The following is a 15,933-nucleotide window of genomic DNA, read 5'->3' as shown; positions in this document are numbered from 1 at the left end:
TAGCGTATATTTTTTAACAATCTATCTCTGGCTTGACATTAAAGTTAATTGTGGAAATCACGATGCCTAGTATATTTGAGTCCCACACCTAGCATCATCTCCTAGAGCGTGGAACTCAAAGTAAGACCTGGAAGCCCCATGCAGCCCCCCTGAGCTTCACATGCGGCCCCCATTTGAATGTCTGCACTGGGCTGCAGTTTACTTCAGAAAGCACTAGCATTCCGAAATATTTTAAAGATGTTAAATAACTGGGAACGTGTTTATTTACAGGCTAACTGAAGTAAAAGAAAATAAGCAAATAAGGTGCCCTGCAAAACCTAAATTTAGGAACACGGTTTTTCAATATATCTTGCAATAAACGTGTAAAAATATGATAAAGTCTCTTCAAAATTCAAATAGTGTAGTTCATCAACATGCAGAAGCACTATACGTTAGTACATTAGAATAGAAAAGTGCATTCAGAAGTACAGAAATTAGTGTAGAAATATTCAGGCCTTGTCACACCCTGACACAATCCCAATAGTGAACTATGGGGGAAGTCAGTTGACATGTGTAGCCCTATGGATGGTCAGGGTTGTGTTTTTGTTTGTTTTTTGGGAGTTTTATATAGCGCAAACTCGACCCGAAAGTATCAGAGTGTTTTACATGAACACCAGTTGCGTTATGGACGGACACATTCATTTTATTAGCCATGGGGAGATTGTTTAAGTGATTTGCCCAGAATCACAGGATGTTGAGCATACCTGCCGGGGCTCGAACCCGGTTCCCCAGCTTGACTGCTCAAGCCCTCAGGCCACATCCTGTTATGATACTTGGGTTTTGCTTGTAAGGATGCACGAGAACAACTATGCCCGGATTAGATGGGGTGCACAGGGAGATGTCACGGAACCCTTCCCTGTGGACAGAGGAGTGAGGCAGGGTTGCGTTCTGGCCCCCACTTTATTCTCCCTCTACATTAATGGCATAGTTGATTTTTTGAAGCAATTTCCGACAGATGCCCCATTATTAGATGCGGAGCGAGTTCCAGTATTAATGTTTGCAGATGACACCTTGCTGGTCTCGCGGACCCCTAGCGGATTACAAAAGTCAATAAACGCTTTTGGTGACTTCTGCCGGATTCGGGGCTTGGAAATAAACACATCAAAGACTAAATTTATGAACCTGAATCCCGCAAAGAAATTCAAGGGGAAAATGAACTACAATGGGTCCTCACTGGAGGAAGTGAATGCTTTTACCTACCTAGGCATCTCCTTAAATGCCAACATGAACTGGAAATCCCACATGGACTCTGTGGTGCTAAAATTTAATCAGCTGGCAGGGGCAATAGCCCAAAACACAAATCTTCATTTACAAGACCTATCCAGCCAATAATGGAGATTTACAGCATGAAAGTGTTGGGCGCCTGTCTTTACGGATCAGAATTATGGGGTTTCACCAACTTGAATTCATTAGTAGTTGCAGAAAATAAATTTCTTCGCCGAATAATTGGTGTCCCCCAGAGCACCCCCTCGACCCGCTTCATTATGATCTCGGGAGGAAAAAGATCGAGGATACGGTCAGACTGCGTCCCCTCCTTTATTGGAGGCGCCTAAAAACTACTCCTGAACTGAGTCACTACGCAGCTGCCCTTTTGGATGTTGTTAATTCTGATAGGTTCCATAAAGTATCGTGGCTCAAAGAAGTAAGGAAATTACTTCAAAAATTGCACCTTGAGCATCTGTGGACTGCAGTATACCCACATGTTTTTCCATCTAAGACTTTATTGAAAAAAATGTATTGGGACATGATAAATAATACTGTATTGATTTCCAATCAACCATCCGTGTTGACATCCCAGTTTTTGGAATTTAAAACTACTCCAAAATTTGAACAGTACTGGGATTTGATTGCTAAGCCTCTAGACAGGAAACTGTATTTTCAGTTTAGAATTGGCTCTTTACCCCTTAATGCTTTTACGGCCAAATGGTCTTCCGGTAATGTAAAAACGTGCTTTTATTGTAAAGCACATCCAGAGGACAGCCCACATTTTCTGTTTGTTTGCCCATTATATGCTGCCCCAAGAAGTAGATGGTTAAGGCCGGCTTGCAGGAATTTGGGGACAAGGAAATATATAGAGGCGCTAAGGATTTTAAAATCAAATTGTGCCCCCAATCTTGCAATCGCTGTAGCCAAATATATGGGGTGGGCTTGGATAATACGTACGCGCACTTTAAAACTGTAATTAACTATCTACATTGACAACATTTATTCCCCTAAGATCTTGTGCTGTGACTTGATTTTACAAATGTACAACTTTACTGAGTTATTCGTCAACAAGTATAAAATTTAATATGCATTTTAATTTGTTCTTAAAAATTTAGCGTAGTATTTATTCTGTTTAGCTTAGGGATATATGCTTTTATGACAAAGTTGTCGAATAAAGTATTTAAACTTGATACTTGGGTAGCATTATAGTTTATTAAATCAAACACAAGAGATTTGTAACAGCATATATCCCGAACTCATGTTTGTCAAGGTGCTCTTATTTGTCATAATGAAGAAAAAGGATGTAAAGTGAAATTAGACAATTGCCTAGGATCAAAGAGTTGGGTCAAGTGGGGAAGCCAGGATTGATCCTAGATTTTCTGGTTTCACGTTGTGCAATTCTATTTCATTTGAATTCAATTCAAGTCAATAATCAAGTAACTTCCTTTTTACACTTGCATCTCCCAAAGTAGCGATACCAAGCAGAAAAGCTTACCCCAAGGTGCAGTAGGGGGTAGCTATTCAGATACAGAAAAACACAGTATTGTCAAATAAATGACTCTTCTAGAGACTAGGGACCTAATTTAGAGGGCAGCATGGACAGAAACCCCTAAAATAACTGCATGACTCATGGACCACACCATGTACGTGATTCTCTTCCCATACGCCTACCTTAACCCACCACAAAGCCCCATTCCCACCATGCTGCCTTTAATGTTATGTTATGTTAACATGTTTTGTATAGCGCACAGCTGCCTCAGCAAGGAGGTGTCCCAGCGCTGAAGCAGAACATAGAGGCTGGAAATCAAAAAAGGCACTAGGCTGTGGGGAAGAGATAGCAGCACTCAGGACCACCAAAGACCCTAGTCTGTGGCCCCTGGGGAAATGTTTGCAAGTACCCTTGTCCTACAGAAAGTCCTCACTGCTCAGCGTAGTTACCTTTGGAGAGGGATGTGTACACAGGGAAGTTGGTTATCTAACAGGGGCCCTATACATAACATGGGCCAGCTACACAAGTTGTAAACAACTGTGTCCACCACGGGCACTACCCAGTATCCATTGACTGCGCCGGCACCCATAAATAGAGGCCTAGTTAACTCATGTCAATCTGTAAAGTGATGGACAGATTCACAAGGACTTTGCCCAGTGTAAGCTGTCATCTGTCGTTCCGAGTGAGGCGAAAGAGTGCTGCATATCTTAGTTAAGTAGTAAACAGCCCCATGCACAGCGACTTAACAAAAAGCCAGCACGGCCATACGTGGACGAACACACATTTGCTGATATCTGTGCTATGTATTCTCTGCACTAGGACAGTTATTGTCTCCACTGCTTCCTAAACATGGGTGCACACTAAAAAAAAGTCAATATTAATCTGTTCGCTTTCCTGTCAGTTACTTGCCAACCTTGGAATAGACGATCAATCGAACTGTCTCCTGAAGCAACCTCCAATCTTTGTTTAATATTTTGACCGGAAGCTCCCCTTTAAACGCCACGTAAAGCGCTAATGTTGTGAATTACAGTCTGAGGAGATTGGCTCAGTTCGGATCCTTTCTGTCCCAGTCAGCAGGATTTGGAGCCCTCGATTAAAGCCCAATTTCATCAGCCTGGATTACTGCAAATCTTTCTTGACAGGCCTAGACTATTAGGAGGGCTTTCTTTAGCTGCGGCAGAACTCGGCAGTTAGAGCTCCTTGCGGCTCAGATCGTAACAGGAGCAGCAGCAACCGAGTCCAGCGTGAACAGTGCATCCTCTCTCTGCACGACAACCCGCAGCCAGAGACTGTGTGGCCAGGGTTTAACTGCGGCATTGTGGGTTCAAAGACGGAAAGTAAAGCTGAATTGTTCATTTGGACATTAAGAGTCGCACAGAAACAGTTATATTATATTTGGACATTAAAAAGTGGACAAAAGTAGCTGGAATGCGTTGGCACCACAAACAATGCATATAAAAGGAGAACCTCGTAGAGCAGTCCAATGCAGAAAGATGCCAACTAGACCAAACGTTCACTTCCGTACTTAAACAAGCATTTGCAATTCAATAGGTCTCGTAGTTGCAAGAGTTTAAGCTATTGGCATAGTAAATGACAATGGTGCACATGCATCAAATAGACAATAGCAATTCTTTAATTGTGATTTTTAATCCCTTCGATGCTAGGCCTTGCCCTACCCCCAGTGCTAAGCCTTTTTTTTGGCTATTTGGGGTAGTTCGCGCTTAGGCCCCTGCAACTTTTGGACCACATAAGGTATCCACGCCAAATTTGCGTCCTTTTCTTCCAACATAATGGGGATTCTAAAGGTACCTAGGATTTGCAGAGTCCCCTGGAGGAGACCCATAAATTAGCCAAAATACAGCCAAATTGTGTTGTTTTTTGGAAAATGGGAAAAAAGGGCTACAGATGAAAGTGTCTGGTTTTTCCCCTGCAAATGGTATCAAAAGATGGGTTTTAGTGCTGAAATCACCATCTTCCCAGCTTTCATGGACAAGCAGACGTTTGTCTGAAAAACATCAATTTGTACACAGTTTTGGCACTGGCGTAACGAAAAGTGAGTGTGCCTTCCTGCACGGTACTTAGAGGGGCCTCTCCGGGCTCAATCAGGAGCTCTCCGGCCACAGTGCAGTGCCGAGGGGGCCCCTTGGAGCTAGAGGCCCCCCGCACCGCGGGGGCTGCGTGGGCCTGTGTTACGCCCCTGAGTTTTGGCATTTTTCTGGGACATAGACTTTTTTTGCTATTTTTTGTGCTTTCAGCCTCCTTCCAGTTAATGGTACAAATGGGTATAAAAGCAATAATGGATCCTGAAAAGTTACACATTTGAGAAAAGTAGACAAAATTTTGAATTCTGCAAGGGGTCATTTGTGTAGATCCTTCAAGGATTCTTTATAGAACCTAACAGTTGAATATAGGAAAAATTGAGAATTTGTTGAAAAAAAACAGACATTTGTGTCAACGTTTTCACCTGTAACTTCTTCTAATTATGACAGCTGTTTGAAAGCAATATACGGTTACATTGCATCTTGCGATGGTTTTTTTATTATGTACCGGGTATATAGCAATTAATTTGGGAAAATATATACATGGAATATTCGGTATGAAAGACACCTATGTATTTCTGAAATTGGAACAAAATATAGAGTTTAGAAACAGTAGATATTTGCACATTTCCGAAATTTTGAGTACCCATACTAGCATGAGAACTAAAGGTAATTTTTCAAAATGACTTCTTTTTTACACATTGTCTTTCATTTGGAAGACAGAAATGCATCGAAAGTGAATAGGTAATAACATTTGCTCTACAATTCTGTGTTACCCAAGTCTCCAGATAAAAATGGTACCTCAAACGACTCAAAACGCAACGTGGACATACTTTATTATTACAGTGGAAACTGATCCTTTTTGTGCAAAGTGCCTAGCTGTAGATTTTGAACCCTAGCTCTGCCGGCACCTAAGGAAACCTAGCAACCCTATACATTCTTGAAAACTAGACACCCAGGGGAATACAGGATGGAGTGATTTGACTGGCTCTCACCAGGTTCTATTACCCAGATCTATTGCAAACATAAAAATGTTTTTTTTTAAAACACATTTTCCTCACATTTCTATGGTGGAAAGTTCTGGAATCTGCGTGGATCCACAAAATTCCACCCACCCGCGTTTCCCAAAGTCTTACGAGAAAAATGGTACCTTACTTTTGTGGGTAGGCCTAGTGCCCGCAACAGGAAACGGGCCAAAACGCAACGTGGACACACCACATTTTCACAGTGAAAATTGACCCCTTTTTTGCAAAGTGCCTAGTAGTGCCTCGCTGAAGATTTTGAACCCTAGCTCTGCTGGCACCTAAGGAAACCTAGCAAACCTATATATTTCTGAACACTAGACACCCAGGGGAATCCAGGATGGGGTGACTTGACTGGCTCTCACTAGGTTCTGTTACCCAGAATCCCTTGCAAACCTCAAAATTTGTAACCAAAAACACATTTTCCTCACATTTCTGTGGTGAAAGTTCTGGAATCTGCATGGATCCACAAAATTCAACCCACCCCGCGTTCCCCAAAGTATTACAAGAAAAATGGCGACAGGAAACGGCCCAAAATGCAACGTGGACACACCACATTTTCACAGCGAAAACGGACCCTTTTTTTGCACAGTGCCTAGCTGTAGATTTTGAAGCCTAGCTCTGCTGACACCTAGGGAAACCTAGCAAACCTATACATTTTTGAATACTAGACACCCAGGGGAATCCAGGATGGGGAGGCTTGATTGGCTGTCACCAGGTTCTGTTACCCAGAATCCTTTGCAAACTTAACAATTTGTTAAAGAAACAAACACATTTTCTGCACATTTCTGTGGTGGAAAGTTCTGGAATTTAGAACACTCGGTCTGTGTTCCACATTTGCGCCACTTGCTTGAGCGTGCTATCATCGAGACCAGATTGGATTCAATATACATGCATATAGAGATATATATATAAATATATCTATTCACTCAAAAGCAAAGGTTACAGTGACAATATAGTTAGGTTCAGATTTTACACACACAAAACTATAGAAATGTGGCAGTTATAGTTATCTCAAGTAACTATAATTCATGCCCTAAGGTAACTGTAACTTGTGCCCCTGTAATGCACAGTTTTCTCATCAATAATTTCACTGCAAATGTTGCATTGAAAATATCAATGATGTCATAGAATATGTCATGAGTGATGTAATTGTGGGGTAATTAGTAGTGCATGGCGAGAGTCATAGTTACCAAAGGACACGAGTTTTAGTTACTTGCTATAACTATAACTATAGCTGGCACATTTATATGGTTTAGTGTGCAAAATCTGACACTAACTATAACATCCATGCCACCTGTGTCTTTTAGTGAATTTCTAATTTATTTTAAATTTTATTTCCTAATTATAATGTCCCTGTACCCTTTGTTGTTTTTAATGAATTTCCACATTTTTTATTGCTATTTCCTAACTATAACGTCCCTCTAACCTTTGTTTTTTCAGTGAATTTCTAGCTTTTTTTATCGTAAAGTAATATTTAATTACCATACGCTAAATCAGTTATCGTTGCACAGGTGCAGCAGATGGTTGCTCCAAGGCCCTGCGGCAAACCCTCAGCATGCAGCCAACCCTACACCACACATGGCCTTCAGCCATGCATGGGCGGAGTTTGGCCACAGGCCCTACAGCCAATCCCCCACATGCAGCATACATGGCTGTTTAACTGGGTGTCTAAGGGGCCGATTACGATGGCGGGTGGACAAAGTCTGCCCGCCATCGCAGCTGCAAAAGGGACCGCCCCCATAGGTGCGGTGGTCCTGCTATACGAATTGTGGGCGAGGCATCCTGTATTTTTAGATTGCGGCGGGCGGTAGCACCCGCCACAATGTAAAAATACATGTTGTGCATATGTATGTACAACGTGACAGGCACCGTGTGGTGTCTGCCATCTTGTACATGCATATGTATGGGGTTACCATAGGTACCCCCCACATGCAGCACCCCACCCCCGCAACGGGCCCCCAAAGGCATTCACCACCTGTCTTTTTGCGGCAGGATCGCCACCAAAAAGACAGGCATCCTAATGCCCACGGCAGTTCCTGCAAGGCACCGCCACCATAGCCCCTTAATACCATGTCCCGCAAGGCGGGCGGAAAAGGACCACCTTGCGGGACCACGGCAGACTGTCTTTCCGTCTGCCGCGGTACAAATCCCAGTCCCACCGCCATCCTGATATGGCGGTGGGAATATTTAGGTAGATGGCGGGCGGTTCGCCACCCCCGGGTCACACATTTCTTAAAACTAAACTCCCTGGGGAGTCCAAAGAGGTATAGCTTGCGTGGATCCTCCAACGCTTTCCTACCCAGAATGCCCTGTAAACCTCAAATTTAGCTGGAAAAACCACATGTTCCACATATTTTTGTGTTGAATCACCGTGCCGGCACAAATGTCCTACCCCACAGCATTCTCCTTAGAGTCCCGAGTAAAATTATACCTCACTTGTGTGGGTGTCCAATGCAGAATTGGCTAAAAACGCATTTTAAAAAAACATTTAGCGCTTAGAATTCTCAGTGCTATACCCTTAATCCCTATGTTTTGAGCTCTTTGCAGTCACAGGCCCTTGCCCCAACCACACAAGTGAGGTATCATTTTACTCAGGAGAGTGAGGGGAATGCTGTGGGGTAGAACATTTGTGCTGACATGGTGATTCTACCTAAAAATATGTGGAAAATGCGTTTTTTCAGCTAAATTTGAGGTTTACAGGGCATTCTGGGTAGGAAAACATTGGAGGTTCCACGCAAGCCATACCTCGCTAGGCTCCCCTGGGTGTCTAGTTTTCAGAAATTTGTGGGTTTGGTAGTTTTCCAAGATGGCCGCAGAGCCTGAAGCCAAAAAGCCAGGTGACCTCCCCTTGCAAAACCAGGTCATTTTGTGATAGGTCAGTGAGGTACCATGTTTATCAGAAGATTTGGGGGAACGCTGGGTGGTAGGAAATTTGTGGATGCACGTAGATTCCAGAACTTTCCCACAAAGATATTTGAGAAAAAAGTGACTTTTTCAGCTAAATTTGAGGTTTGCAGGGCATTCTGGGTAGGAAAATGTTGGGGATCAACGCAAGCCATACTTCGCTAGTCTCCCTGGGTGTCTAGTTTTCAGAAATGTGTGGGTTTGGTAATTTCCAAAGATGGACGCCGAGCCCGAGGCCAAAAAGTCAGGTGACCCCCTTTGCAAAACCAGGTTGTTTTGTGATCGGTCATTTAGATGTCTCCCCAGTACGTTTTGGACCCTTGCCTGTCGCGGGCACTTGACCCACCCACGTGAGTAAGGTAACATTTTTATCAGGAGACCAGGGGGAACGCTGGGTGCTAGGAAATTTGTGGATGCACGTAGATTCCAGAACTTTCCCCACACAAATTTGAGAAAAAAGTGATTTTTTTCAGCGAAATTTGAGGTTTGCAGGGGTTTCTAGGTAGGAAAATCTTTTTTTGTCTTTATGTTTTACATCAGCATCGAGGGGCAAGAAGAGGTCTGAAGTGGATGAGGTGTTGTGTGTCGATTTAGATACCGTATATAGGTGTCCCGAATTATGCCCTTATATAGGCACAATTCCTGTTGCCCTTATTTAGGCATAGCAATCCAACCCTTATTTAGGCATTATCCATGCGAACCAAATACAGGCATGGTCACCTATATCCGTCCAACTACGTCACAACGAGTTCTTGGAAAAAACAGACTCTTAAGCCTATAGGACTTCCCCCTGCTTGGATTATTGATTTCTCCAAGAACTCATTTATTATGCATGGACAGCTATTCCTTAGGGATTCATTCATGACGTTCCTATGCCCGACTTTTACGTCAATATTGGCATTCCTAAAACACCTTCAAGTTATAAATATACCTTCACAATAAAATTTGAAAAAAAGCCTTTCAAAATTGCTCTCACGATAGTTATTATCAATCAAGACCCAATCAGCTGAATATTGGAGGACGCCAAAGGGGGAGAGGGGGGAGACAACAGACAAGACGTACCCCTAACAACTGGACCTCCGACAACACTTCTAGCGAAGAAGAGGAGGAGGGCCCACAAGGAAATAGGGTGAGGTTTAATCAGCAGGACCGTAGTAACGAGGATTTCAATCAAGACGAGTTATTATCAATCAAGACCCAATCAGCTGAATATTGGAGGACGCCAAAGGGGGAGAGGGGGGAGACAACAGACAAGACGTACCCCTAACAACTGGACCTCCGACAACACTTCTAGCGAAGAAGAGGAGGAGGGCCCACAAGGAAATAGGGTGAGGTTTAATCAGCAGGACCGTAGTAACGAGGATTTGGGTGTTCTCCTGAGGTCTTTATTAGGACGAGGACAGAGGACCAACAGAGGGGGAGGTCAAGCAGGAAGAGGTCGAGGGAGCGGCAATCAACCCCCACAATGGCAACCCTTCTCCCCCAGAGTTACTCGCAGTCGGGTAGCGAAATCCGACCTAAGTAATATCGTGAATAATTTGTCTGACCAAATCCTGACTGCAAGTGAAGAAAGGGTCTTAAATAAGGGGCTTGGGTTTGTTCCTACACCTACACATCATTCTTTTAAATGCAGGGTGGAATTCCACAAGACCATGCGTAGGATTAAACTTAAGAAGTTTTGCCAACAAACCACAAGAGAGTCCTAGAGCCTTTAGTACTAATTTGAAGAAACGCTCACAATTCTGTCCACCGTTGACCTCAGTAGGCCCGGAAGTGTCAGTGTTTGAAGCCAAAGTACTGCAAGATATTACCAGTTTTGAAACAAATGACAATGGTCCGATGTATAAAAACTTGACCAAGGAAGATTGGAATGCAGTGAAGAGTTTACAAGACAACCACTCCTTGACTATATCAGCTGACAAGGGTGGGTCAGTGGTTGTATTGAACTCTAAGGACTATGACACTGAGGTCAATAGACTTTTGGAGCTACGTACTAACTACCGGCCCCTTAGTCGTGACCCGGTACAAGAACTACTAAAGACTATACGTGAGATGGTGGGCAGAGCTAAAGAAAACAAATGGATTACGGTGAAGGAGGCGGAGTTCTTGGTTAATGAAAATCCCAGGGCTCCTGCCTTTTACATCCTTCCAAAAATTCATAAGCCAACGAGCCCCCCTCCAGGACGACCTATTGTGTCGGGGATTCAGTCTGTTTTAGAACTCCTGTCGCAATTCGTGGATTTTTTTCTTTGCGAATCGGTCATTAACCAACAATCCTTTGTAAAGGACACTACAGAGGTCTTGAACATTCTAGATGTTATGCACTTTGATCATGAACAGGAAGTCTTAGTCACCATCGACATAGAATCACTCTATACTTGCATCCCCCCAGGACGCCACTCTGGTGGCAGCAGCACGCGCACTGGGGGAGCAAGAGTCGTTCTTTGACGCTCCCCAATCCTTTGTAATGCAATGCGTTGAATTAGCCTTAACTCGGAACTATTTTGGCTACACAGACAAACTGTATCTCCAAACAACAGGTACATCAATGGGCGCTACTCTGGCGCCTAGTCTGGCATCTATCTATGTCGGACAATTTGAGGAGCACGTCGTCTATCAATCCATCAATCCCTTCCAGAGGACTTTATGCCTCTGGAAGAGGTATGTAGACGACGTAATCTTTATCTGGACAGGAGCTAAAGAGAGTCTGTTGTAATTTCTTAACTGGTTGAACCATCAGGATCCCAGCTTCAGATTTACATGGTCTTATAGTCACAATACTGCCGTGTATTTGGACTTAGATATAGAAGTTAATGAGGATTCATTGACCACACACGTTCATCAAAAGCCAACTGATAGGAATTCACTTTTACTATATGATTCCTATCACCCGAGAGCATTGAGGGGCAACCTTCGGGTAGGGCAGTTCCTGCGTTATAGCAGGATCTGTTCCTCGGCCGAAGTCCACATGGAGTAATCGCAGGAACTAAGTAAAAAGTAGCAGCAGAGGAATTATCCCTCTAGAACAATAAAACAAGCAAAGAAAAGAGCCCTTAGTACTCTATGTAGTGTTCTTCTAGGGACAAATGAGAAGGAAAAAGATGAATGTGTCCCGGTTGTCATGACTTTTGACCCGTTAGCGACCAGGATCAGGCAATCTATCCACAAACACTGGTCACTTCTGTCTAATAAGGATTTTAAGATGCCACCCCCCAGGTTTGCTTTTAAGAGGTCGAGTAACCTGAAGGACAGACTGGTGCAGACTACCATTACGAAAGGACATTTTTCTTGTGGATCTTGTTCGGTCTACCCTCTGACAAAGAAAACCTCAAGTGTAGTTTTAACATCAGGGAGGGAATGGTTCCTCATCCACATCAGTAACTGTAACACCACAAATGTGGTATACAGATTACTATGTGAATGTGGTCTTCAATATATAGGGCTCACATCAAGAAAAATTAAGACTAGGATGCAGGAACACCTGAGCAATATAAAGACGGGTAAATTGACAACAAAACTAGTACAATATACAGCAAAACATAGCTTCACGTGGGTAGTCCTGGAAAAAGTATTGGACAATCCACAGAATATTGACAAGATCCTCCTTTCTAAAGAAGCTCGTGGATTTTTCAAGAGAAAAGTGACCAACAGGGGCTGAATGAATTTATTGAGTGGAATAGGGTTGGCTAATCCACCCTCTGGTCTGTAATCAGTACAAACGTGAAACCTTTACCGTACATTCAAGAAACTATGGGCTTTTTTCTGAATATATAAGCTTTAGGTATCAGTGATGGTGGACCCCCCTTTTTTGGGGGGGACTGTGAATATCTGTCTCCTGTATAGGTATTCATTACCCCTAGAACTTAAGCAATGAGATATCTGTGGATCTTTTTGAGACTAAACAAAAAAACAAAAAAACAACAAACTCTATTAATAAAGTTGTTGCAAAAATGTCGCCATTTGAAAGAAATTGGGGGCTGTGCTCGATAGCCTTTCTGATTCAGAGATAAGGGTGCGACTATGAGTTTGTGGCAGATGAGTTATGATCGGCTCCCTTTTTCTTAGGGGGAACTTTGAGAGCCGCATTGTGGTCCGCCGTAATGTGGGTTTGCATTCCCAGACATCTGGGTACGTTTTGATCGCTGTTTGAAATAACGGAAAAAAGGATGTGGGAAGGTTGCACATGGCGGTGAATACTGACATGCTTTAGCAGCGAATGTCAGCATTGCCCGCCCCACAAGAAAAGATTGCCAGTGTGATTGTTATTGGGGCGCTGAATGAATTCTTTTAATTTTTTGAAATTGAAAAGAATAAATGTTTTGAAATTGAAACTTTGTGGAATTGTTTGCTATCTGCTTCATTTTATTTTCCAGTTCAAAGATGGCGCCTGTAATATTGCGTTGGTCATGAACACACGTGACTATACGCGAAAAGTTTTTAAACATCCGGCCAGGCGCTGGGTAGACACAGGAGGAGACGACACACTCTGTGAGGTCCCGGTTGGTAAGGAGTATGGGGGAGCCATGACTGAGTGAGAGTTTTTCATCCGAAGTGTGACAACACTGTCCCGGCGGGAGACTCTCATTATGTGATGCGATGGAGCAGGGTGCACGTGTTATGCTTCGTACCGATACGTAGGAGCTAAATACCGGTATCTGCTTTGGGAACTAGATGCAGAGGCGGTGGGTACGAGAGTTTCACTGTGCACGCAAATAGTAACCGTTAATGATGGCATTCGTAACGGGGAATAGCTGGGTGCCATAGGTCCGTGCCAAAGGTCACATTGAGAAGCTAAAAGAAATTTGGAACTTGATGTCGGCCATGATTATAGCGGCGTGCTTGGGCTGTATGGAATAGCAACATGACTCATGATGAATAATTTTAAATATTACGAATACCTTTATAAATTACTGGTATGTGAACTTGAAACTCTTATCCCTTTGCTGGGGGATTTGGGTTTAGATTGACACAACGACTGAAGGTTCAATCATATAGGAGGACTCACATGAGGAGTTGGTCCATTAGACCTCAAACCCAAAAGCTGGTTAAGGGTAATTATGACTAACATCATTGCACAATATAGAAGCTTTCGGGATGAGCAGTTGGGATTCTGACGCAGTGTGTTTTGTGTTTTGTACTTTTGCAATTGACAGTCTACCAGAACGGTGTGTCCAACTCTGGTGCTTTGGCGAAGTGTCTGGCCCTGAAGCATTTGCCGAAAATTTCCGTGGCAAAGAAACATGTTGGCATTTGGTAATGGTATGCATGAATAGCAACCTGCCTATTTTAATTTGACAGATCACACTTAGTGAATAATAAAGTGTTTGCTATAAGAGTGTGTCTGCCAATTTTAATCACTTTTTGGTCACAACGTGGAGTATGATCGTCTGTCACTTCACTGCACCTACTTTTCTCTGCTTTATCTTTCTTTGGACACTTTTTCTTTCGGACAAAATGACCACCGATGATGAGAGGGGGTATATCTGGTGAGTACCCACCAGTTACCCCGTTGGTGGTGCGCCCGTGAGGGGTCATTTTGTCTCTGCACATTTTTTCACAATAATTGTGTTCCTTTTTACAGACAACCAGTACCTGTCCTCGCAATCCACAGATCAAGAACAGTACTATTGCCGCCCTTGCTGGTAAAAAGGAGAAAAGATTTAAGTCCATCGACCTGATCAAACCACACTATGTGGCTGATACTAAGCAGTAGGCCAAGTGGACTCCGACAATGTAGCACACACACTCCTCTAGCTACAATCCAAGAGGTTCAAACTGAGAGACTCATCACCTTTGAAGATTCTACAGTGAGAAAAGAAGGACTAAGCAACAAAGCTATGGAACTCATCCCTCTTGAGACCCAAATAACAGTTTGTCCTGATACACCTGTCTACAACTAAGTAACAAGTGATCAAGTGGTTCCAGTGATTTCAACGAATCCTGATGCAATTCCAACCATTGACAGAACTGCCTCTGGCTATTTCATTAACTTTGATACGTTTTCTGAGGATCCCAGCAAACCTGAAACTATGCAAGCACAAAGAACTTTCAAAGAACAAGCAACAGACTTTTTTCATCTCCTGAAAAAGACTTATCTGGTTTCACCATGGATTGAATATGGATTGTTTTTGGAATATTCTTCTTTCTACTTTGGTTAGCTCTGGTAATAACTCTGGGTATGCTGATAAATGGAAGATATATTCGAATGGACACAGCAAGTAAAAGAGTGAACTTACTTCTCCAGCCACACAAATAATCCCAGTGTGAAGCAAGAGACTTGTCAGCAGTGAACATCACAGCCATACCTTTACCAGATAGTAGAGTTTGGGACAGAACTGAATATGACATTTTTGGCCCTTCGGAACATTTGAAGATTCCACACTTATTTAAAATTTTGTTAAGTGACTTTATTACCTCTAGTACCTTTTCTAATGGTTGGGACTTCGAGATTGTTAATAACATGATGTCTGATCTAGAAATGTCTGACCTACATATGGGACCAAACGTTCACATTAAATTATGTCATGAATTACCACTGCTGACCGTTGATGCCTTAAGCCTCCCTCCGATTTTGAACATCTGTGAATGAACCACGAACTCGTGTTGCGCAAAAATCACTGTCAACGCGGTTCCTTGTATTAAAAAGCAATCTCTTGATAACACAGGACGCTCAGTCTCCTGATATTTACTGGAAACGTCTTTGGCGACTCCATTTGTTTGGGGCGATTGATCCCCTGGTATTTGAACAGTCACGATGAAAAAGGTCCTGATGAAGGCGGCTTAAAGCTGCCGAAACGCGCGTAGACCTGCGTGGGCCTAAAGCTACATCTGGGCTCCCATATGTTTTAGCACTGTCATCTTGCTAACAATTCAGTTCCTTCTCCATCCTAGAGTGTGGTTTGAGTGTGGTGTGATTGTTAACACGTGAGTATGTTGAGAGGTATGGTTGTTGCCAAGGGGTAATTTTAATTATTATTCTTCTTGTAGATATTTTCCAATGTATGTGTTTTTGAGTTTTTTTCATATGAATTAAGAATAATTCTCTGATAAATTTGGATTGATAACAGTTGTGATGAATTAAAAAAGAAAAAAGATAATAAAAATGTATATGTTTGAAATAATTTAGTATATTATGTGTCTTTGTCACCCGCTTGTCACATTTATAGACATAATTGCTTATTTAAAGTAGAAGGCCACCGAAGGAACGTTTTCACATTGTTGATCTAGAAAT

Source organism: Lissotriton helveticus, chromosome 2_1, assembly GCF_964261635.1.
Source record: "Lissotriton helveticus chromosome 2_1, aLisHel1.1, whole genome shotgun sequence".
NCBI lineage: Eukaryota > Metazoa > Chordata > Amphibia > Caudata > Salamandridae > Lissotriton > Lissotriton helveticus.
This window is presented reverse-complemented; position numbering follows the sequence as displayed.